Raw genomic sequence first — 25596 nt, forward strand, 5'->3', positions numbered from 1 at the left:
TCTTCCTGCCCTGCACTTCTTTTAACTATGCCTAAATGAAATCCTGCATCTTCTTGGCCCACCTTTCTTTGCTGTGATCAAATACCTCCTGATCCAGTATCTTTACCAGTCTGGATTCATCCTGCTAACTTCAGATCTAACACTCATGCAAATGCAACCCCTGAGAAGGTCCAAAAGATCAGTTGATTGACATCTAACAGCCTCCTTTACCTTCTCCTCCAAGGGTAGCCTCCCTGCCTTCGATTCTCTACCAAGTTCTATCAAATACTGCATCTGATCTACAGAAAATGGCACTGTCTGTCCAATTTTTTGTCCTAGTTATTGTAGTTCTCCTTTTGACTTAGTATCACAGAACCATAGATTAGAAGGGACCTCAAAAGATCATCTGGTCCTACCCTCTGTGGGAAAGAGAAAGGAAGACTTTAAGAAAGGAAGAATATTATGAATATCAAGTCTATCAGTGGAAGACATCATACAGTAGATAGGGAAAATCTGAATCATAATTGAAATACTTTTTTAGGTCTACTCAATATAAAAACCTCACTCATGGGACAGCCACATAATATTTTATTTTCCCAGCTCAGAACGACAACATCATATGACAACTTTTCCATCAAAGAATAGAGTAACCTAAGGAAATATAAGATTACCCACAGGAATTATGTGTTCTTTATGTGTCCTTTGTTAATAAGTTCCCATTCAGGATGGGAATCCATATTACATATTCTGAATTCTTGATGAACAGTTTTCCCTCAAATTAAATGAATATATCCCATGACAATAAAGCGTCATTCTAAAACATTGCAGTGAGACCAGCATCTTTATTAAATCATGTATTAAAATTCTTCTTCTCTCTCAAAATATTAAAGAAAAGGAGGGGGAAAAAAAGGAAAATGTACTGCTGAGTCCTACACATCAACAGATATGGGCTCCAAGAGATTCAAGGAAGAAAAGCCTTCCCTGTTAAAGCAATGAAGATTTGTGACATAACCAAATGAGTAATTTCCAGATGATTAGATAAACTGTAGAGTGTATCTCCTACATCTCTTCATTCAAGATTTTAATAAATGCTAAGTATGTATTCTACATATCCCATGGCTTTAGTTTAATTATCAGAAAGTAATGGCATTTGGTATATAGAATCTCTATAGTATATGCCTTATAGATTTTTGGAAAGCAGATGTCCTTCCTGGATAGGAACATTCAGGAAAAATTCTTTATTGTAATATTCAACTCAAGTGTATTTAAAAGCAAACCTGCCTCAGTGTTTCAGAGAAGTTAAGAGTGTTTGGACTCCTTTTGTTATAGATTTCAAGTAATCCAAATTTCACAGTCAATCAAGTATAAATAACTTATTACAAAGTATTAATCTTACCTTTTGCATGTCCAAAACAGATAGACTATTACTTGAATTCCCATGACTGTCATGAAAAGGATGGAAGGAAAAATATTATTTGAAACTGCAGTTCAAAGTAGTCAGTGTACAACACACATTTAACCAAGTATGTTAAAAAAATATGTAATAAGTTAGAGCTATTCAAATTCTACAGCTTATTTTATTGCAATAAGTCAGTGGGATTTCCAACAGAAATAATATTCAGTGTTAATAAAGCTTAAGGAGGAAAAGGTTACTTGATCCAAACTACTAGACATCTCCAGTAAGTTTTCAAAGAAGGTCTTAGTCACATTGTTAATTACATTCAGCCTTGCTGAATGGTCTCCTAGTTTCAATCATTTAGAGCATTTTTCTCTTTATAACTTGACAAAGGTAATGTCTTTCCTAGATTCCTTAAAATACATATCATCTAAGTACCACTGATTCAGTTAAATTCCATTGTCACAAAAAACAAACCTGCAAAATGACCCTCAAAATTCTAGTTAATTTCTGATATTGTACATTGTAAAACCACTACAAAATTTGAGTTTGAATTTTTAAATTTTTTCTGAAAATTAAGAGTGATGAGATTTTACCTAATTGTTATACTTGTGAATTAAATGCTCCTCATGTGGATCTTAATTCAGGAATGAGCTTAAAATTAAGCACATGAAGCTATTACAGCAGTTCTGGAAGCAGTGTAGAAAGGAGAAGAGGAGAAAAAGCAAGAGCCTTAGGAAGATTATACTAAAAATATTACCATGTAGGAATCATGTCACAGAGTAAGGGTCATGGCTATGCAGTGATCTTATGTTAAAGTAACTAAGTTTTGCAATAAAACTTGACTCTTTGAGGAAAAGAAGAATGGACAACATATTTTGTCCACTGTGAAAAGAACTCTTGCCTGTTTGCAGGCTTATGGTTTGTTTTATAAATTAGTTGCTTTGGGATTCTTCTCATGTAAACATAATGTTTACTTATTGGAATAAAACTAAAAAGTTATTTGATGTGATATTTGGAATTTTTGGTGATGAGTGACATATACTAAAAAGAGGTAATACCTGACTCAAGAAAAGTATGGGGAAATAATTACACTTATGAGGTTCATGGAAGCAAAATGGTGATCAAGAAATGCCTAATGATTGACAAAGACAGATGAGGCATATTCAGAATGCTAATAAAAGTTGCAGTAACCTTTGGGAGTTATCAATATATGTAGCATTTCTCTGGAACTAAACAGTTTGCGGAGATACAAACACCTTTAACTGCAATACGGTGGAAGAAATAAAGAAGTATTTGGGGACCACAGTGTTCCACTCCCCTCCGGAAGGCAGGACATAAGTAAGGTGAAGGGGTACAAGAGGAAATGGCCAGAGGAAGTTGAGCCAGGGAAGGTTTGGTTTGGGTATTAGGAAAAACTTCACAGAAAGTGAAGCATTGAAAACAGGCTTCCCAGGGAAGTGGTTGCATCTCCTTTCCTGGATATATTTAAAAGATGTGTAGATGTGGCATTTAAGGACATGTTTTAGTGATGGACTTGGCAGTGCTGGATTAGCGATTGGACTCCGTGATCTTAGAGGTCTTTTCTAACCTAAATGATGCTGTGTGCATGTGACAAGGTACCAGAGACACAAGAGACCATAGACAGAATGTATGTGGACTTCAAAAAGCACTGATACAGTGCTGCTCAAAAGGCTTGTGTGCCAGGCCAGTAAGTATCATATCTATAGACAGATCATATCTATCTATCTATCTATCTATCTGTCTGTCTATCTAATATAGATATATGTTATATGGCTAGGATAACTTAATGGAGACATATTTAATTCGTAGTTCTTAATAAAAACTTTGTTGCATTGCAAGCGCAGAGAAATACAGAGTGAGAGGTGAAATGTCAGAAGAATGAATATTATGGTCATCATTTAACTTTTAGAAGAAAGGCAAGAAAAACTGCATCTTTCAGCAAGAAAAGCTTTGTACTCAAGAATAGCTAAACAAGCATGGTGAACAGCTGAAATACAGGTTAGGCTTGGTTATATTAAAATCTTAGCTCACTTGGATATGAAGTGCTCAGTTATGGGTTTCCACTTGTCCCCAGTGGGATCACAACTAAGAAAAAGAAAGAAAGAAAGTCTCAGTGTTATTCTTTCAAAGGATTAGTATGTTCCAGGATTTGAGTGTAATTTAAGCTTCTTAGCCATGCATATGTCTTCAGTAGATTACGAAGACCAAACTAAATTTCCATCGCCATTATAAGCTATTAATTATATATTGCAATTCTTCTCACATGGCAATGGGTATGAGTGAAGTTGTCTCTGGAACGGTTTTGTCATAGACTATTTAAAAAAGCAATATGGAGAGGGAGAAGTGGGAGGGAAAGAGATAGGTATATTGCCGGGCAGCAAGGTGGGAAAAGAGATGTATGAATTTTATATGGTGAAGAAGAAATAACATAACAAAGAAGTCTGCATGGGAAGAGAAAGAGAGTGAACTGTTCTGAACTGGACACATTTCTACAGGAGGATGGACTGCAGCATTTCAACCATGAGAGTTAGATTTAAATGAAAGCAACAGTGGTTAGTTTGGTTTATGGGTTTTGTTTGTTTGCATTTTTGTTTGTTTTGGTTTGTGCAATAAAACATTAAAGAAATATTTGAATGAATAAATGAAGATTTATAGGAACATATAGCTGTAGAAAAGAAAAGTTCATAGCTCCTCTGTTAGTAGAAAATTTAGACAAGAAATTGTTGCATAGAAATAAAAAGCCTCTTAATAGCTACACAAAGCTCAAAAGTTGTTCTAAGATAAAACCAAACACATCTAGTGCTGCAACTGACTTGCTGTCATTAATTCCCTCATATTTTGGTTTCAGCTGATGGCACCCAGCACCCTGGCAATTCCATGTTTATGAAATCAGACACATCATCCTTATTAAAAGATTTTGATGTTCATATGCAATCACGAAACGTCACAAACTAATGTGCTATTTATTGCAGAAACAGAATAATAACAGGTTTGAACTTGCAGTAGCTACTTGGAAAAAACCTTACTTCTCAGCAAAAATTTTCCTAATCCCAAAGCTTTCAGGAGGTTCTGAGAATTCAATGCTAACAGTAGCTCCAGTCAAGAGACAGAAGAGCTCAGTACCTGTCAGGATTAAGCCTGTTTTGCGTTTCAAAATTCAAGGGTGGGCAAGGTTGCTTTTTATTTTTTCTTTTCCCTATAACAATGGGGAATAACAATGTAGCACTTCTGAAAGTGTCTGTGAGAAATACAAATTAATCTGTTCTGCCTCTGTGAAGACTTTCTCTACATGTGTCATATGCTGATAACATTACTCAAGTAATTATCATTATCTTTGAGCAAGTGTTTTCAAACACTTGATATCTTTTAATAAGGAAAGTATCATGCATTCTGTATAAAAGAGCTGGCAAGATTCAAGTGATATGGTTACCCAGGAAGAGAACTAGGAACAGGAGAGGTACTGGGGATTGAAAGATCAAGATAAACAAAAAGCAAAAATTCCATGTGTAAAAAAATATTGCTCCTGCATAGCATTATTGGTTAATAAATGTCATCATGTCTCACAGGACTACTGTAGAGATTTAGCAATGAACTGCAGTTGCCCATTGGATGTTACTGTAAAACAGTTCACAGAACTGTAAAACACAGTTCACAGAGTGAAACATATCAATGAATTAACAAAATACATTCACTGTATGTATACATCGCATCTTCTTAAACTTTTTTTCTTCACAAAAGGACTGTAACTGTTTAGTTTAATTACTTAATTTTCACTTTTGGCATAATCTAAGTTTAACATTCCGTCTGCAAAAATGATTAATGAACCTGCAACTAATTTATGTAATGGTATAAAATAATAATGTATAAAATAATAATGTATAAAATAGTGTGAAAGCACCACACTGCTTTTTACCCTGTTCCACAGATGTCACGCTTTCCTGGGAAACATTTTACAGTATATTAACTGCCTGATCATTGAGAATTAATTATGAATTAATTTGTCTTCTTTTGCCTTTTCCTCAATCAACTAAAAAGTTAGATGTTCTGTTACAGAACTGTGATTTAGAATGATATAAAGAGATCAGCAGTCTCCTGATCTCTCTTTTTTTTCAAAACTATAAGCTGAAATAGTTGTAATTCAATTAACAGAATTTTGGCTTTTTTTTTTACCTGTTTATAATCTGGACCACAGTGAACATTTTACTATCATTAACAAAAAAAAAGTGGAGTCTATTTTTGGTCACTATAAGTCATCCTGCCATTTCTGTAATTGATTTTTTTTTCAGTCTCTGGGACTGAAAATACAGAGTTGTTTCTATTTCTTCAATTCTTTGCATGGTCTGAACTTGAAGGTGAATCAGAAAAGGTTTTCTTCTGGCACTGTTGCTACGTAAGTAGCAGTGAGGTGGATAGTACCCCAGCAATACACACATTCCATTTGCTTTAGCTTTAAAATTTTCGTTGAGCTTGAAGTTCCATGAAGGATCTTCTTCTATCCTTGTTTTGGGTATAATAGCAAGATTGAAAGCAAACCTGTCCCATGTCAGCTTTGTCATGGCAAGGAAAATCCAATCTTTCAGTCTTGGTATCAGCCTGGAAACTTGCTGTGAGTTTCTAGTTTCACCAAACTGCTCCATAGGGATCATACCATCTTTCCATGGCCTCTGAAAATTGTCTGTGGATTTGCTCCCTCCTGCAAGCAGTACTCTGTTTCCCCCAAAAGTCTCCCAGTTCAGATAGGCAGCAGCAGGGACAGGGGAGCAGCAGTACACACATGGCTTTGCTTTGGATCCTGTAGCACTTTAGTACTGTCCATACCTCCAGTACCAGCCACCAGGTGCTTATTCCACCTTCCAAGCAGATTTCTCCAAAGGAAGGATGCACAGACATGCAAAGTTGCTCTCAGGGAAGCAAACTGCCCTCTTTGGTGCTGGAGAAGAGTAAAAGGAGCAAACCAACAGCCAGTCTTTGACTGTGTGCTATTTACGTCTTTTTGTGTGGAATGCAGCATCCAGCAGAGGCACAATGAACTGTAAGCGAGCAGCTTGTCATGCCAATTGCCATAGCATCTGATTGGTTCCTGCCCAGTTCAATTCATTGTGGATTGTTCTTTATAACACTGATTGATATATCACTTCTGAATTAAACGTCCCCACTGGCATCTTAAAAGACCTAACACTTAAAATGCCCATGACACTGAACAGGTATGGCTAAGCCTTTCCAAGAGTGGGTAGGTCCAGATGCTGCCAGCAGTGCCCATTTACCAGGCTCCACAGTGACCTGACCAGGTTTTCCTGAAGAATGGCTCAGAGAATGTATGGAACTTAATTTCTTATATTCCTGTTGGGGTGGGTATCTTAAATTGTGAGAAGGTACCTCAAAAAGTAGGGGTTCAGTGGGAATTGGGGAAGTCTGTGTGCTCTGTTCTCTGCCTATTTCATTAAATAATATGTCTAAAGACTTTCTGGGTTCCTTCTTTCTGAATCTCAGAAACAAAAACAGAGCTTTTCAGACAGACGCAAGTCACAGGGAGAGAAGGTAAAGGCTTAGCAAGTGCAATGACTCAGACCTTTCAGAGACAGAGGAAGGAATGAATGCATTTCCTTATCTTTGTGAATATTTGTTGGGTGAAAAAACCTGATATGTAATAACAAGCCCTCTCCTTGCTCATCTTTGGCTTGTCTCTTGCACCTGGGTATCCTCTCATAACCATTTTGTATTGAATCACAGGAATGACTTTAGTAATGAACAAAGGCTGCACCACTCCTGTTGCTCTCTACTGATCCTTGCCATCCTTCTGCAATGTGTGCTGAACTTCCACAGGTTAAGATAAACCTCTATTATTCTAAGTCACTCAAATGAAAGTAGAATGACACTGTAGAGCAGAAATATGCACAAGAAGAAATTGTTTTGAACAAGCCTTATCTGTAAGAATTAAGCTATCAAATCTATCCAGGTGTGTGCTAACAACTATGTAAGTTAGTAAAGACTGCAAAAACCCTTATGGGAAGCCTTATGGTTGGTTGGCCTTATTCTCTTTTGTTGTCAATGATGAGGATGACAAGCTGTAACAACCTTCAGGCTTAGTTACAAAAAAAAAAAAAAACCAAAAAAGGCATTTTTAAATATAAAGAAAGCATTGAAATGGTGGTAAAAATAAGGAGACAGTGTGCTTCCCTTCAGGGGATAAAGCCGTCTAGAAAGTCATCAGTGAATCATGAACTGATGACAGAAAACTCATGAGTCCTGGCTAACCTGGAAAAAGGGCATTACTTTTAAATTCTCTACTTTCTTCCTTCTTCTTCTCTCCCATCCAGCTCCCACCACCCCCCTAGCCAATAATATGGAACTGGAAGAAAAAGGAAAACCAGTCTAAATGTGGTTTCAGAGTTCACTGATTTACCTTCAATTGCATCTCTGACTCTTGAAATGCTGGGAGGCCCTGAAAGAGAGAAAACAGTATGGAGAGAGCAGAAATCATCCTCAAAGGGATAAGATTTGTAAAGCCTAAATGGAGGTCAAATGATGCTGATGAAAATCTGATAATAGCTCTTAAGCTGTAAGGAAAGAAAACTAATTGCATTTGTTCGTTTTCTTTGCCATAAACTAAACCTTAAAGAAATTACCAGTCTGTATGTAGATGTCTTCTTATACAGAAAACAGATTTTATATACTTATGAAATGTGTTTTGTGTATATGTGATTTCAATTACTTCTGTTTCCATCAACCACTGCAGGTTGATGCTTTCAGATTCTATGATTCTGTATTTTAAGCTTTGACATAAAATGTGCTAAAGAAAATGCTTAGACAACATGAGCCTCTGCAGGTACCACATAAAAATTGGGTTTGCTTTCAGAAAGTGAGTGAAATCATAATACTTTGTATTGCTTTGATCTCTGTTGCTGCTCATTAAAGGAGAGGAAACTCTCTGTAGATTTATTGTATATTAAAAGACTAAGTTCAGAAATGGCAGACAGTGTAAAACATTAAGGAATTACTGATGTTACTTGCATTTCACCCTGAATATGGCTGCTTAGTGCAGCTTTTAACTCCAGTTTGTTCTACAGAGTCATCTCTGAGAGCCTGGATACAAGCAGTTATAAAATTATTTAGACTATCTTGATAATAAAAATCACCTTTAGTAAGGTCATGCAAGAATAATTTTTAAAAAAGTTAAAAACTACATATGTTTTTAAATTTTCTATTACCTCCATGCTTTGGAAGAGGAATCTGAAGTTCATTAAGTGTGATTTTCTTGTGTGTAGCATGTCCTGTGTGAAAATGGTATTATGTTTAATTGGTCTGCATATGCTACAGAGCTGCACAGACTTCTATCATCACAAGTATCTGAAAAATCCACTGATGCTTCATGTTTATAGAGCATTTTTCTGCTGACCTCACATGGTTTATGACTGCAGGAATGGAACAGGAATTCCTTGAAGTTGTTCCCCCCAGGAGGTCCTACATTGCTTGGAAATTTAGGCAAAGATAGTTGTGGTCACACAGAAAACCGGAAATTGTGTAGTGGCAGAAGGAAGAGAGGAGATATGAATAGTATGGTAGATGGAGACAGAAATGAGATCAGCAGCAAGTGCTTCTGGGAATATTTATCTGGAAAAGTACAGCAGACTAAGAAATACAGATGACACAGACTAAGCAGAAACTATGGATGTCAGAAAAGGTTAGAGGAGAAGGAAACTATTCTATAAATAATAAAGCACTGATACTTGCAAGTAATGGAAACGTGGAGTTGTGAATAGTTCCATTAAAGAGCTGTCATATGTACTGGTAAAACTCATGTTGCCACTTCAGTAAATCTCTATGAAAGATGTGAGCAACTTTGTACTGCTACCTACTACTGCCTTTTTGATGTAAAGTCCACTGACCTGATTATTCAAGGTTAGGATGTTTCTATGTTAACAAAGTCATTGCTTCATTTCACCTTAAACAGAGAAAAAGGAATGCAAATTTTATGTCCCTGAGTCTTTTTAAGAAACATTAAGGTTTCTTTTTACCATGAATAACTAAAGGCTTACACTACTCTAGAATATAGCCAAGTGTGCGATCTTCATTTGTATCTGGTAGCTATATCCACCATGAAAAAAACAATTCTAATATAATTCTAGAGTTGGTTTTACAAGTTCCATTTACACAGTTTTGGAGAGTAAAGCTGCTTATGTAAGAATGGCACATTTTGTGTAGTGTCTCTAACCTACCTTGCTGCTTGAGAGCTGTGGAGGAGGTACTTGCAGGGGTACTCTGGTGTGAGCTGGAAGGGTACTGTAGGGAGGCCAGATAGCTGCAAGTGGTGATGCTGAAGCAATAAAGTCAGGCAAAATATTTAAAGCCTAGAAATATGTTCTTTTCTACTTTGGTTTTGAATATTTTTTAAGAGCTTGTGTTGATGAATGTATAAGTAACAGTCATCTTTCATACATGTCAGTAAAGCCATTTGATAAACTCTCGAATATTCCAGTCCTTAGGATACAGAAAACATAGTTAGACTTCAGCAAATTTCTTAGATAGCCATAGCTCAGCTCAACTCAGACAAATTTAGGGAATATTAAGTTTGAAGCACAGTCCCATTACACACAGTCACCTGCCAGATTAAGGGACAGAGCAACGTTGTAGGTGACTCTGTGTCTCTGTTTCTCAGCTGCTTCGGGCTGTTACAGGAGGTGCCATGGAGGCATGTGTCACGAGGGGACATGAGGGTGGGGTCTTGGAAAATAATGGATCGTGCAGACATGATAAATAGAATGGGAATTTAAAATTTTTGTGTTTGTCTGGAGATAGAATTTCTCCAGTATTGGCAAAAATTCACTTAGAAAATATTTCTTTGTTTGCTTTTTGTGCCTAACAGGGAGAATTTGAGTAAGTACTTTTGTCCTTTGGGATGTTTCTAGTCACAGGAAGAACAGGTGTCATGAATAGACAAATGTTTTTCTTCCTTTGCCTTTCTAGAATTGCTTCACGAAAAATATTTATCTCTGAGGAAAGAATGCAAATTGTTCATAATGAATTTTAAAAAAACCCACAGGCAACTTTATTTCTCAACAGACAAGCGAAAATAAGAGTTTGGGGAAAACAATGGAAAATATGAGAGTTCTACCCTACTGCATACCACCTTTTAGTTCTGATTCTTCTGTCTGATTGTAGTGATTCTTATTTTTCACCTCTGTGTATACTCACCTTCTATTGATGTTTCAAGATGAGGGATTTACTTTCTGTTGAATGCTATACAGCTTTTCCCAGTGAAGGCACTAATTTATTCCATGCTAGAGGGACACAATTCCTTTAGTTTAATTTTCATTGAAATATTTTGCTGTGTTATCAACACTAATCTAAAAGTTGAGTACAATGAATGTACACAGAAAATGAAATTATTTACTCAGTGCTTGTTCAATGTTATCAATCTCGTAAAGATTCATAACATACAAAGCAGATATATATCTATTTCCCTCTCCTATTTCCTTTCAAAACCTTTATTCCTTTCTCCTTACTACTATTAATTTGGTGCCTACTGAATGCAGAAAGAACATATTTTTTGGTGGTTTATATCCTCTCCTATCTCACTGAAATAGGTGAAATTCTGGAGATTTAATTAATTTTGCTTGATAATTTTTGTAACAGTGAACTGTTAGAGAATATTTTTTACATGTTTGAAAATAATTCTCTGTGATACAGTTTCTGATAACATGATAATTTCATATAAAACTTTTGGTTTTAGCACATCCTCAGTATTACAAAATAAAAACCTATAGTGTATTTCTGGATGCAAGAGACGTGTTCCCAGTTCTGTTCTAGAAATCTATACACTTCCAAGAATACACATACTGGGACTGACTTACCAGTGCATAATCTTTACTTGCACAAGCAATCCTGTTGAAGTTAAAGCTCCCAGATACAATGGAATTACTCACATGCTTTAAGGTTGTATGGATCTTGACAATTGTATTCTGCCCCCCAGCTAAAGGTTTGCTTTTGCTACATCCAGCTGAATGCTTCTCTGCTGTGAGTATATATTTTGAAAGCTGACAATTGTATGGCTTAAGAAGTAGAGAGCTAATGTTAAACTACCACACAATTTTTATGAAAAAGCAAATCTAGCTTGCTTTTAACATTTTAACTGCCTTTTCAATATTGGTTACCTCACTTTACAGCAATTGTTCTCAAGAAAGACAAGGCTAATTATAGATTTCTTGCTGATGGTAGGAGGAGGAAAGAAAATTTGAACATTGTCAATGCCAGTCTTAACAATGACTTCCATTGTTGGGACAAGAACTGAGGTCATATTTGGCACTGAGCCCCAAACTGTTCTGCAACAGTGCTCTGACCCAGCACAGACTTTACCTAATAATTTTTCTCTCAAAACTGGAGGCAAGTATTTACAAAACACCAGTGCCAAAGCTGAATTTTCTAGTCTCTCAAAGGACAATACATAGGCTGGCTGCATTCTAGGTTATATTGTGTCATGACTGCTTGGTATCCACTGTCCATATGCATAGTGAGTGCATACACATAATGTATTTCATATGATACTAATAATGATAAAACTTTCAAAGTGAATGGTGCTCAATCTAGTGCATTATCTGGCTTGGCTGAGCTGGGATAGGTGTCATGAATTGATTTTATGTGTCAATAGTGGCTATTAGCTAATTGTATAATCTGGCTTTTTGATGTGCTTCACATGCAGCCTTACTTTTAGAAAAGCTGCCAGTTGAACAAGAAATGAAGTTTCCTCTTTTTCTTCCCCTCCTTTGAATTACTTAACCACATAACCATATCCTTATCTTCTATTGAATGTAATTAAATAAATCTTAGAAAATTATTAGGTCAGGAAGGCTTTGAAAAACATTTATGCTTGTGAATGAGTGAATGTGTGAAACAGAAAGGGAGTGATGCTGAGAGTGGGGGTGTCTTCTTTGTTGTTTGAACAAACTGAGTTAATGAGTGGTTTTCTGTAAATATGCAACTCTACAAGCCAAACCTACAAAACATTTCCCCTCGGAGTATTATTGTAATGAGCATTGTCCTTTGGGAACTCAACTTCTCCATGCTGAATTTTTCTCCACAGTACAGTGGGATTTTTGGCAGGAGCTAGCAAGGAGCATGTGGGATCTCACTATTAGACAGAGCTGTACTGCTGATGAAGAAAAGTATTGTGTCCTTACCTTGCAAGAATATCTTATAATGCGTAGGAGTTATGTTGGAGTATCTGAACACAATTCCTGATTTGGTCAGTTCCAAAGGAACAATATGTCAGTCCATCAGTCCATCAGTCAAAATGTTATGGAAACAGATTTAAGTGTTTTACTATCTATTTATATTCTGTTAAGTCAGTTTATAGAACGTTTGTTATATTTGCATGGCTGTTTGAATCAGATATGTATTTCTTCACTGTAAAATGAGTGTAGCTCAGCTGTGACAGAAATTTCTGCAGCTCCATGCAAGTCAGCAGAATAGCACAAATTTATACCAGTAACACTGTGAGCCAAATGTTTGTTAAGCTTATACGTGTCACCTCATTAGATGTAAACCCGTTACTGTGAATTTTTAATATCAGCTGGCCGTAGCATGTTTTTTGCTACTTAGCCCATGTATCTATTTAACAGGCTGTATAATTACTGCTGTATGTGTCAAGACTATCCTAAGGTGATAAGATCTTGTTCCCCTACTCCATTTCCCCCCCCCAAAAAAAAAAAAGAAGCATGGTGTTATCCTTATCTTACACTAATGCACATGAACAACAACCTTCCTAAGGTGAAATTGCCAGTTTACAAATAATGGCAATAGTGAAAAAATTGCACCCTCCTGCTCCAGGTCATGGGCAATGCTCCCAACCTTCTTTTCTTCTCTTCCACAGTTGTCCTACCCGCAAAACTAACTTAGTTTTCTTAGTGTGATAAAACCCATCTGAATAAAGTTGCAGTGTACTGTTCTCTGTAATTCAGAAATGTAAGTCTTGTTGTTCTAAACACCTTTTTTTAAAATAAAGTGACATATAAATGAAACCTTCTAGATGTTTATTTACTTCATGAGGAGTTTATTATAATAGCCAGGAAATTGACATGGAAAAAATACTGTATAAGGATAATTTAACCACATTGTTTACACACATTGGGTCTCATTCACTTGGATTCATTTATTATTTGTTCAGTACGAGTCCTTTATGTGTATTAAAAATAATTTGATATGGCTTTTTCTTGCTCATCTGCACTAGACAGCTTTAAAAACGTATTTTGCAGAGCTCTGTGGCCAGAAGAATTGTTTAAGCAGCCTTAGGTCGTTTTTTTTTTTAATGAATACCAGCCACCGAGCTTCACCTAAATAATACTCTTATCTTTTTAATGGTTGTGATATTGAGCTCTATTTGCCTTTAAAACTTCAGTAAATGTCATAGGCCTGCAAGAATAATTTGAGAAAGACTATTTACCCTTACTAAATTATTCTCTCTCTATTTTTCTTTTTTTTTAAAGAAGACAGGTGTGGCTATTAAATAGGAATATTAAACTGCATGGAGTGAAGAAAGTGGATAAAAGGTCATTTTTTCAAATCTGAGCATTAGTGGGGTGGACCAGCAAACCTCTAAAGTGCAATAGAAAAAAGCTTTTAGAAGTGCTTAAGAAAGGATGATTTTAATTTTTTTTTTCAGATATTTCAGAATATTTTTAATCTGATTTGGGGGAATCATTGGGTTAGGTTTTTTCTTGTACAATTGAACTAAGCAAGATTTCTGAAGATTTTCTTCCAATGAAAAAGGTCAGGAAATAAAGTGCATTATGGTCAGCTGTTTTCTTTCCTGTACATGTCTAGGTCCAAAATCTATATCAAGTTGGGGAATTTCACTCAGTTTGATTTAATTTATTGCAAGTTAGAATAAAATTTTAGTTACTGATTCTGGTATTAATAAATTGATAAACAATTAAACTTTTAGAAAAGAATGCCTCAGCTTCACTCCTGACACCATTCTTCCCTGCTTCCTCGTGTCCAATCCTCTCATTCTTCCTAATGCTTCATCCCCTTGGTGAGGGTATAGACAGAGTGGTAGGTGGGAGTCAGTGTGTTTTGTTTCTTTTGCTTTTTGCTGCTCCCTCTTTATCACTCAACTCCTGCACTATGATTTCCTCCACCATACCCAGTCTCTTCAGTCTGTATCAGCTGGAGTGCCTTCTGCTGTAGCTCCACTTGTGCATCACTCTAATTCTTCTTTAGTTCTACAGCTTCACCAGGACCATTTTCTGGTCTCTGGTCTCATTCTCTCTGGTGCTAAGACCTTACATCGTATTCTACCTGAAAGGAGGTTGTGAAAAGGTGGGGGTTGGCCTCTTCTCCCAAACAACCAGCGACAGGCCAAGAGAACATGGCCTCAAGCTGCACCAGGGGAGATTCAGGTTGTAGATTGGGAGGAACTTCTTCACTGAAATGTTTCTTAATCATTGGAATGGGCTACCCAGGGAGGTGGTGGAGTCACTATCCCTAGAGGTGTTCCAGAAAAAACTGGACGTGACACTTGGTACCATGGTCTAGTTGACAAGGTCAAAGATCGGACTTGATGATATCAGAGGTCTTTTCCAACCTAAATGATTCTGTACCAGTTTTTCTTGTCAGTGCTTTAAGGGGGAATGGATAGAAAAGAAAATATTCTGAGATTGTAACTTTTCATATTTCTATTAAGAAAAATTAGCATCAAAATATAAATCTCAGCATATCAGCCTATTCAGTGAAAACTAAATGAAAGACAATGTTATATTTTGCAGACTGGACTCCTGTATGGACAGAATGTTAAACAACATGGGAACATGTAACAAGTGATACAGAGACATCTGGCACTGGGCAAAGGGCTGAAGTAGCTTAAATTCTTGATTCTGCTTCCTGATGTAGCTTTTCTCAGCTACATACCAGATAGTTAAATACAGTTTCTATGACAAGTGTATCCCTTCTTAAGGGATCTTAGTCTTTTGGTCCACTTCCATTTCATCTCTATTTCGTGAAGCTGTATGATTATTTTGCACTAACACATGGGACACGTACTACCAGCGATATTGGTCTGGGAATGGAAAGGTTTGGGGAATACAGGAATAATTGCATTTTGTAGAAACAACTTCTAAATAAGATAGGCAGAAGTCAATTAGACAACTGCTAGCCCAGAAGCTGTGAAACAGCTCTTCATTTGCAAAAATCTACCAGAAATGTGTTCCTTTAGGTTAGAATCCAGCTAAATTATTGGATAATTTCATGCTGTATTGACCTTCAAAAAGTGTCAGTTTTTTAAAAGTGGGCAGGGAGGTCTGACTATTTTAACATTATTTCCATTTTCTTGTCTCCTTGCGGCAATATACAGAGAGAGGAAAAAACCAAATCTTTCAGGTAAAATTCCAATATAAGTGAAAGAAAAGGGAATACACTCAATAAATATTGCTCTAAGGCTTTCTTAGAGGAAAGTATTGATATTGGTTATTGTCTTAGAAGAACATATTATCCAGAGGTCACCAAAGAGGTGGAACGTCTCAACTGCTCTACCAGACCATATCTGACTCTGGTCTCTTACACCAACTTCATTATAATCAGGGCATGTTTTTTGCTATTTTTAATCTGCTACAGGAGTGTAAAAACATAATGATCTTCTTTGGAAAAAAGAAGACTGGACAAAACCAGATTGGTCTAGAAACTATTTATTGTTTGAAATGAACAGCTATTGTTAGTGGTGCCACAGAGATTAAACTTCAAAAAGACTAGCATTTCCTCTCTGCATTGCATTTATGCTATTTTATTTTATAATCCTGTGGAAAGAGGCATTTTGAAAAAGGCTATGGAATATCATGATTCCAACTGATCTCCTTTGTTCCTGTTATTAGATTTGATTTCTCCAGTCTCATCCTTCTGCTACAGAAGAAAGGGTATGCAGCTGCTATATAAAAGTCAGACATTTCCTCTGTTAGAAGATTATTCTCTGCTTTTTTGAGAAGATGTGCATCTTTTAAACACTATAAATCTGCTGCCAAGTACAGTTCGTAGTGTGAAGATAAATAATGTCATTAAACTAAAAAAACCCTTTTAATGATTGCTGGCCATTCATTGGGCTTAGCAATTGAGACTAACACTTCCTTGCAAAAATCACCACAGTTACATAAAGTTCTAAGCCCAGCAATCATTTCAAGACAATGTGGCAGCATTCTTTTATAAAGTGGGTCACTGGTGATTTTTCTAAAAGCTTAGCCCAGTAATTTTCATATTCTTTTTCTTACTGTGTAGAAGAAATACAAAATGTGATTTAGGTTGTTAAAATGGCATAACATTATTTCAATTTAGCAGGGACTATCTAGGAATAAGGGATGCTAGGGAGGTCATCCTTAATTCCCTTGAGGACAGTTGCTGTGAGCTTACAAATTTATACTTTGCCAGCCCATTGTTCTGCCCTTTGTAATGGTGAAGGAACAGATCAAGCAAATTCTGACTCCATCAAGCAAATTCTAACTACAGAGCTTTTCTATACACTTTGGTTTCTACTGTTGACTATGTCTTTTAGCACTGAGTATCAGCAAATTATAGAGAGTAGCACTTAGATCATGTACTTTTCTTTTTTACACCTATATAAATATTTTCTATCTAGAAATGCCCTAAATGTATGTACTTTGTACAACTGGAGAGATATTCAATAAATCCTAAAGCACAGGAAAATAGGGAAACACTTAATATTAAAATTAATAACTAATGGGTGTATATGAACAATTTAACCAGAAATTAAAACTAAATCTGTCATCCTAAATAAGAAACAGTTCACCATTTATTAATTTTCATTTGAACACGCAGGAGTAGGGAATAAAAGGTTAAGATGTTAAGAAGAATTAGTAACTTAAATTTATAGAAAGAAGAGAAACTGGCTTTTTTATTGTTATTATTTTAAACGCAAACATCTTTCCTAAAGTCAGGTCTGTATTTGGCAATTAATCATGAATCTCAAAATCCTCTTCCATTTGCAGAAGAGAAGGTGTACTCAGAAGTATGCTGATGAACTTAATAGATAAGTTCAGAGCACATTCTCGCTGATTCCATAGCACAGCCTGCAGGGAATGATGCACTATAATGGATATTCCCTGTGAGGCTCAGCACATCCCTCCCCTCAGGCCCCTCGTAGATCTGAGAGATGACATCCTTTTGTAATTTGATTTCTCTTCTTTCCACACACACTTACTGTATTTCTAAAATCTAAGCAAGAATGGGTAATTGAATTCTCTATTTTGTAATCATTAATTTATCAAAACAGTTTTAGAATCTTAGCATTTAATTAAAACTTTGTCGAATTTATTCTCTCATCCAATCTTCTGTATCACTCAGAATTTATTAGGCTGGTATTAAACACCCAGTTCATATTTATTCTAGCACTTCCTAGAAATATAAATGCAATTGTAAACAAAGCGTTGACACTTTCATAAATAATCGATTTGGTTAAAAGGTCAGAGATTGTTCCAAACAGCATTAGAGCAGAACTATTTAGGATTTTCTAAGTTTACCTTCATAGAAGTCATACACCCAAACACTGAACCTTGTGAGAGCTTGGAAGGGTTTTATTACTCTGATCTTTTCTAATTTAGATTCCTGAATGATTCATTGTTCTTTGCTTAAAAATAAATTATGCTGTTCTACAAATGTATTTTTCTATGAAAATGGAATCTCTAAGTGGGTTCTCAGAGAGGTCTGTACCTTGTTGACTTTTTGCCTAAAGTATAAAAATCTAAAGGCATGGTGTTACATCTCCTGTGAAGGTTAATTATCAAATTTCCTTAACTCCTTACAGTCCCTCACAAGGGCTGTATTTCAGAATATATTCAAATAACCTTTGCTTTTATTTTCCAACCTTTGAATAAGCATGAAGAGGGCATATATTTTCATTCTCAGTTTTTTGTTAGTTTTTTTGTTTGTTTTTTTCATTCTTTTCCTTTTTAATTTGTTATTTTTTTAGAGCTATCAGAGAGCATTCCACCCTCTTTTCAGCCCTTCATGTTCTGGACAGAGGCTACTTATATATAATGAGTAAAAGTGTGGGAAACCCTTATAGAAATCAAAAAATGTTTTTTTAATATTAAATAATAAACATCATGTTATATTTTTTAGGAGCAGTACTCAGCAACAGATCTATGAGCTAATGGCTTGAGGGTACATCTGTGGATATATATGAACTGTAATGAGTGAAGGAAATGTTTAGATTTTCAGAAAAAACATTAATGAGTATATGTTTTAAGCTTTATTTCTTTGTCAGATTCCGGATTTAAATGAAGGGTAAGAAAGGTGGGAACAGATGCATTTGAGAACATATTATTTCCAAAAGGTCATCATGACAAGAAAATAAATTATGAAGTTCTTGAGTTTTTATGTCTGTGCTCTCATCCAAAGTGAGTGTTTATTCTGGTGGATTTTGTACAGATTTTATACAAAGTCTCTTCAGAGACTTAGGTGAGCATGAAGCTTCCAGGAATAAAACAGGAATTCTCATCTTCTTGGAAACAATTTGCCTGTAAAAAAGGGCAAGGGAAAGCAAGAAGAGAGATCTGTTAATCCTAGAACTGGTCTCTTGTATTCTAAGTGATGTGGTTCTTCTGAGTAAGAACCTCAGATTGTGTTCTCAGAGTGGTGGTGAGAGGGTAATACTTTTCAGTAATCTGGCTCTTTGTCTTGCCTGTTTTGGTAACCAAACTGTGCTGAGAGTAGGATTACAAACGGAAGCCCTTTTGTTTCAGACAACATTACACAAGCATCATCTGTTGTTAGGGAGATAGTCATCCAAGGAACAGTCATCAAAAGATAGCTTGATGTCTTTACCAAATTTAAGCCTGCTCTGTTGAAAGCAGAATGGTCCCTTCCCGTTTTCTTTTAAGCTACACTAGCAGCTGCTGTAATACATAAAACAGCTAAATGATTTCATAACAGCATTAATGAATTTAAATGAGAGCTGCAGTCTGCTCTTCTTCAGTACAAACTCTCAACTACCTGGGCTGAACAGGGACTGCAATTTGAAAGAAGTCATCCCTGTTACCTATAAAACTCCCATTGACAATTATACAAGTTCACTAAGAACAGAGAATTAACCTTATTGAGAACATTGTAAACCAAATAATTTTAAACTAGCATCACTCAGAGGAAGGGCTTTATTAGTTATTATGCTGGTTTTTTTCACAGTGGGGAGACAGAATTATTAACAAATTAATGTGAATGATAAACCAGAGAACATAATATATGGACATGATTTTTAGCTCTTGTCAAAAATCAGAACTAACCTTTACTGATTTCAGACTTACAGTGGTAGAAATCTCTCAGGATAAACCATTCAGCACAAATCTTAGTTAATTTTTAACTGTCATATTTGACTGAATGTCCTTGGCACACAAGCTGCATATGCTCAGTATACTTAATATATGCAAAGCTTCAATTTAATGTATAGTTTAGAGAAAGAGATGCATGAATTATTGCAGCTAAGGCAAACCTAACAAACAAAAATCTTGTATATTTTATTTGTAATATGTGTTTTTAATAATTCAGTAGGAAATATTTCAGTAAAGGGATTATTTTATTAAATTATTCCAGTAAAGTTTTTTTGTAGCTTATTGGAATTGTAAATGTTGGCATGTGCCAATAATTCTTACAACAGTAACAATTTAGTAACTTATCTCAGTCTTTATTCTCTATCTAAATACACGTTTATAGTGAGAAACATGGATTGGAGGATGAACCACTAGGTGGATAAGAAATTGGCTGGATGGCCACACTCAAAGTGTGGTCAAAGGCTTGATGATCAACTGGAAGTCAGTGACAAAAGACGTTCCCCAGGGGCCAGTACTGGGACCAGTGCTGTTTAACACCTTGGTTGGTGACATGGACAGTGGGATTGAGTGCACCCTCAGCAAGTTTGCCAAGTTGTGTGATGCAGTTGACACGCTGGAGGGAAGGGATGCCATCTAGAGGGACCTTGACAGTCTCGAGAGTTGGGCCTGTGCAAACCTACTGAAGTTCGACAACGCCCAGAGCAAAGTAGTGCACCAGGGTCAGGGCAGCACAAATACATCCCAAGCACAAATACAAGCTGGGCAGAGACTTGATTGAAACCAGCCCTGAAGGAGAAGGACTTGGGGGTGTTTGTTGATGAGAAGCTCAGCATGGCTCAGCAATGTGTGCTTGCAGCCTAGAAAGCCAAAAGATTGCAGCCCTGGCCTGCATCAAAAGAAGTGTGATCAGCAGATCAGAGGAGGTGTTTCTATCCCTTTACTTTTACTTTTTAAAAGTAAATAAAATATGACTTTTATAGCATTCTAATTTGATCTGATTCACACCACTACAAAATTTCTTTAGGCTGCTGCTATTAAAAAATACTTTGTCTCATCTACTTACAAAATGGAAACAGTGTAGACAAATCAAACTAATATTTACTTTGTTTAGTGATAGTCTAATCAAGCATGCCCTTAAATTCATACTAAAGATTTTTGTCAGTTCAAATGCAGTCTTTTAAATTCAGAAACTGTACTTCACAAACACTGGATATTTGGGGAGAGTTCTTTTTCTCTATAGGTAGTCAGGGCCTCTGATCAAGCTGAAAATGTAATTCTCTTCCAGTATGACTGTTTTGTCTGAAGTAAACTTCTTGTTTGTGAATGGTATAGACAGGTCATTGCTGCCTGATATCGCAGGATATTAATCCAGAATTAACAAATGCATTGCACACTCTCCTCACTTGCTTTGCTGAAGCAAAGACATTACAGTATGTCAGGTTAGTCAGCAAGATAAATGGATGGCATCCTGAACTTTGTGAGTTAAACCAGGGATTCAGTGACAGTCTAAGTAGACCTAAATACTGATGGCTGCAGCTACACTGCCTATGTTCATTTATTCTTTCTCTCCCACATCATCTGACCATTCCTTGAAGATCCCCTGTTCACAGCAAAAATGAATAGCACACTCACACAGTTCAGCGAAATAAATGTATGCTAAGACCCGGCACAAAGGCAGGTAGGGGCAAAATTGGAAGTAGAACTGCTAAGTAGGTATTTTTCAACTGTAGAAGCAAATGAGGAAAATAATTAAGAGTTAAAATCAATTGAAGACATATATTCTTTCAACAGTATCCTTGAAAGACAAATATCTAATAAAGTGAGCATAAGGATGTACCTACACTATAATCTTCATGTTGGATCTGACTTGTTTTACTTTAACAAATCAATCTTTTAATCTACCTGTGACAAGTTAAGTTAATTGTTTTTTTGGTGGACACCTATCAAACTACTGTAGAGTTTTGCCATATTAAGTCTCTGTGTTTCAAACTTAATGAGTCCAAAAGGCATCTTGCATTGACTTCTGCCATACCTTCTGTCTCATGCAGGGCTAATTAGCCACTTCATTTGAAGTGAGATATTGCAACCTGACTTTCCTGCCTTCCACCCTCTCTTTAGAAGTCTGTGAGAAGCTTCCTAATTACCTATCACACCACCACATTTGTTCATGTTGTCATATCTTTGGAGATGCACCAGAATGCTGGCAAAGAAAATATTTGCAAACAAAATTTAGCGCAAAATGCATATACAAGATCAAGGAAACCACAGGCAGGGCGTGATGGAGCAAGACACTTTTTCTTTTCAAGACTCCTGTTTGAATGTGCAGTGTCTACAGCAGTGCCTCCTCTGATTCTGCTCCTCCTCTCATTCTGCCATATTTGTCCCTGTGCTGTTACAGCCCTTTCTCTCAGTCTTTACAAATCCTATAGATTTTTGTGAGGAGGGGGTGTCTTTGTCTCTTTCATCTTCTTTCTTCCCTTTTTAACTCTGCTTTGGGGAACTTCCAGACATAGGCTGGAGAAAACGTTTTCTCTGGAACGTGGTTATTCCTTTTATTCTCCTAGCTGCTAAGTAGCACTTCAGCTCTCCAGTATAAGAGAATATGTTGCAGTTTTTGTCAGGCTAGCCCTTCACAAGACCCTTGGTACAAATCCTGTCTCATCTTGTGGAGAAAGATGGAAAAAAAGAGTAAAAACAGTGTTAGAAATACGGACCCTATTGATTTACCTTTTACACTGTATTTTCAGGCAGAAGTATCCACAAATTCATGTTTTCATGTGGTTTGAAAATATTATTTCCTATAGAATAGTGGGGTGGATTGTAAACTTCCGTAGCATTTTAGTGTTGCTCTGAAGAGCCTTAAGTAAGAGGTTTGATTCAGGTGCAAGGACTCTATACTCCAGATTTATGGAGGAATCGGGCCATGGGCTCAAGCTCCTATTTCCAGGCACTGGCCCTGAGATTGGCCTCATGGGAGGTGCCCGATGCCTGAGGCTGGGGCTGCCCAAGTGCCCACAGCTGCTCCTGGCTGAGGCAGTGGGACATGGAGAGCCCTGCGATGGTCCCAGCCCACGCGGAGCTTCAGCCTTCACCGTGCCCTGTGTAAGTCTGCTCAGTCAGAGCAGAAGGTACTGCTTGACACAATTTGCTTAATGTTTTTAAAGAAAAGAAATGCAGTTTAGTAAGAGATTTAAAGATTATTTTGATGTTCCTTACCCCTTTACTGTCATATATGTTCCTCTAGGCTTTGTGTCCCCATATAAAACTGAGAAGGAGAAAAATCCTCTTTATAAAAGATTTTTGTCATAACACGAGCTGGGGTGTTTGCTTCACCATTGGAACTGGTTTTGCCTTGTGTTTGCTATATACTAAATGAGTTCTCCTGGGGAAAAAAAAAAAAAGTGAAAAAGAGTCCTATTTGAAAATAAAATAGGGATTTTTGTCCAGGAGGCAACCTTTTTACTAGTTGCTTGACCTGCAATAAGTAAACAATTGAGAACCCTTGATAATTCATACCCAATTAAATTGCTCTCATGCATCTGTGTGGGCATCATTGTTAGTAACAGTGCTGAGAAAAGCCATCAGCTCTCTTGGTAAGTAGGAGGCATTTACTCCTCATCCACCTCTGCACTGTCTGGACAAAGTAAATAGTATTGAAAATCAGTAGTATTGAAAGGGATGTATTCTGCCTAGGTAATACTGAACATGCATAGAACTAATATTTGTTAAAAAATAGCCCTACAACTAGGTTTTGTTGCCAGTGTACTCAGCTTCTCCATGTCCTTGGTGTCCTAGTTACAGGGGCTGGGACCAGTTTATCACTATGTGGGTATAACCAAAACTGTGTATTCTACACCCTCTGTGTGGTTTCTGATGGACTGTTAATAATAGATCATTTGCAGCAGCTGCCTAGGGCACAATTGACACCTCAGGCTACAAGCTGGGTGTTAAAGAAACACTGTGAGAGGCGTTTCTTTGTCTTCACACTAATAACTGTGACAACAACTGTGATAACTCCCCTCCGAGGAGGAATTAGCACCTTCACACTCAGCCTGAGGGGTTATCTCTGCTAATGGGCCATACTGGACTGGCATAATAGGTAGCTGCAACCACCTAGACCATCAAAGACTCCAAAAATATCCCATGACTCACAGAGTTAAATCACCCATTGTGAAACTGCCCGCCTTGTGGGAGATACTGGGCATTCCCACCTGAACCTGAGCACATATAGTCTTGGGGCTTTCTCTGTATCATTGCATTTATTGTAATCTTTTTAGGAAATTGTAACTCTGATTTGTAATCTCTCTTGAGTTGGGTTCATTTCTCCTGCTGGTTTACTTTTAAACCAGCACACTTGGGAATTGTCCTCTGCTCATGCTACCATGTGTTTTGGTGAAGGTTTTTGATATTCTGTTCTTTAAGTTTACAAGAAAGGCTAACCTTGTATATAGTATGAAACTAAGAGGATTACCTTGCCTGTCCAAATATATACCTAAAGAAAAAAAGAAATTCCTTGCAGCAGATTAATGTCTTTTAAATATCATAGACTATGAAATATCTTGAAATAATGCATATGCTGATAAGATTCCATGAAGTAGGAAGTTTCAGTGACTGTCTGACAACAGATACAGAAAACAGAGTACACCAGAGAATGCTAAATCCTTCTCATGACCTCTGCTTTAAAAGCTGGAAATTAATTGATTCACATGAGACCAAAACGCATTTTATTAAATATTTATGTTACAAATTGAAGTTCATAGAATCATAGAATGGTTTGGAAGAGACCTTAAAGATCATCCAGTTCTATTCCCCCTACCATGAACAGGGGTGCCTGGTGCCTTCCACTAGACCAGGTTGCTCAAAGCCCAGCCTGTCCTGGAACACTTCCAGGCACCACAAAGTTCTCTAGGTAACCTATTCTAGTGCCTCACCCCTCTCATAATGAAGAAGGTTAAGTTAGTTGATTGATACAAGATGATAGCCCAAACTTTGTTAGTATCTGATGGCTTATATATAATACAGCTAAAAGCTTCTTGGTGAACTGCTAATACTTGTTCCATTAGAGCTACGCTAATATTCTTCACTTGCTAAAACCTTTACTTACTTCAGGATTTCCTTATTACACTTGTCTCCATTAACAGTTCTTTTGCACACAATTACTAACAATGCATGCACATTTAGCAGAAAATAGGTTTCTGTCCTGAATGGACAAAAGTCAGTAAAGAATGTACTCTCCTGACTCCTTTAGCTCAGGCCCCATTGTGTGTAATGATTGCAGCTATTAGGCATTACACAGTAAAGAGTGTACAACTGTGAGCAGGGTGTAGAAGGCAATGAATAATAGGCAATGGCTAGAGCAAGGATGTTATACTTACAGCTCTTGTTTAAAGTGGACCTAATGAAGATTCTGTGAGGTACCTCACTCTTGAGTTCTTACATTCTCCCTGGATTATCTCCAGTAAGAGTAAGGATGGAAGATACTGGGGAGCATTACAAGCATTATTGTCTGATTGTCTTTTCTAGACACAATATCCACAACTAAAAATCTCATGTTTTGTTTATCTTTAATTTAGCAGATCCTTTACTTCTGTTTTTTTTTTTTTTTACTCTCCCCATTCACATTTCCTCCCTGGTACTTTTTGCCTGATTTGTAGTTCCAGAGCTAAATGCCTACTTCTTCAATCACCAGTTACACCCCTAAAACTCTGATATCTGGACTCACAGTGCCACATGCTCCTGTGCTTTATCATAAACCAGCAACACTGATGTAGTGATCTACCTTGAGTGTCTTTTCGTTTCCTCTAGGCCCTTGCCTTCCATTACCTTCCCGTGAAGGTTGTCTTCCTACCACAACATACAGGATGAGCTAATACCGTG

General features: G+C 36.8%; 1 protein-coding gene across 1 annotated transcript in view; it reads left to right on the plus strand.

Annotated features, from left to right (window-relative positions):
* The window catches only part of IL1RAPL1 (interleukin 1 receptor accessory protein like 1), a 693820-nt gene that overhangs the window by 48019 nt on the left and 620205 nt on the right, over positions 1 to 25596 (plus strand). The gene's annotated exons all lie outside the window — the stretch shown is intronic.

This window comes from Neopelma chrysocephalum, unplaced genomic scaffold (genome assembly GCF_003984885.1).
Source record: "Neopelma chrysocephalum unplaced genomic scaffold, ASM398488v2 Primary Assembly neopelma1_76, whole genome shotgun sequence".
In the NCBI taxonomy this organism is placed as follows: domain Eukaryota; kingdom Metazoa; phylum Chordata; class Aves; order Passeriformes; family Pipridae; genus Neopelma; species Neopelma chrysocephalum.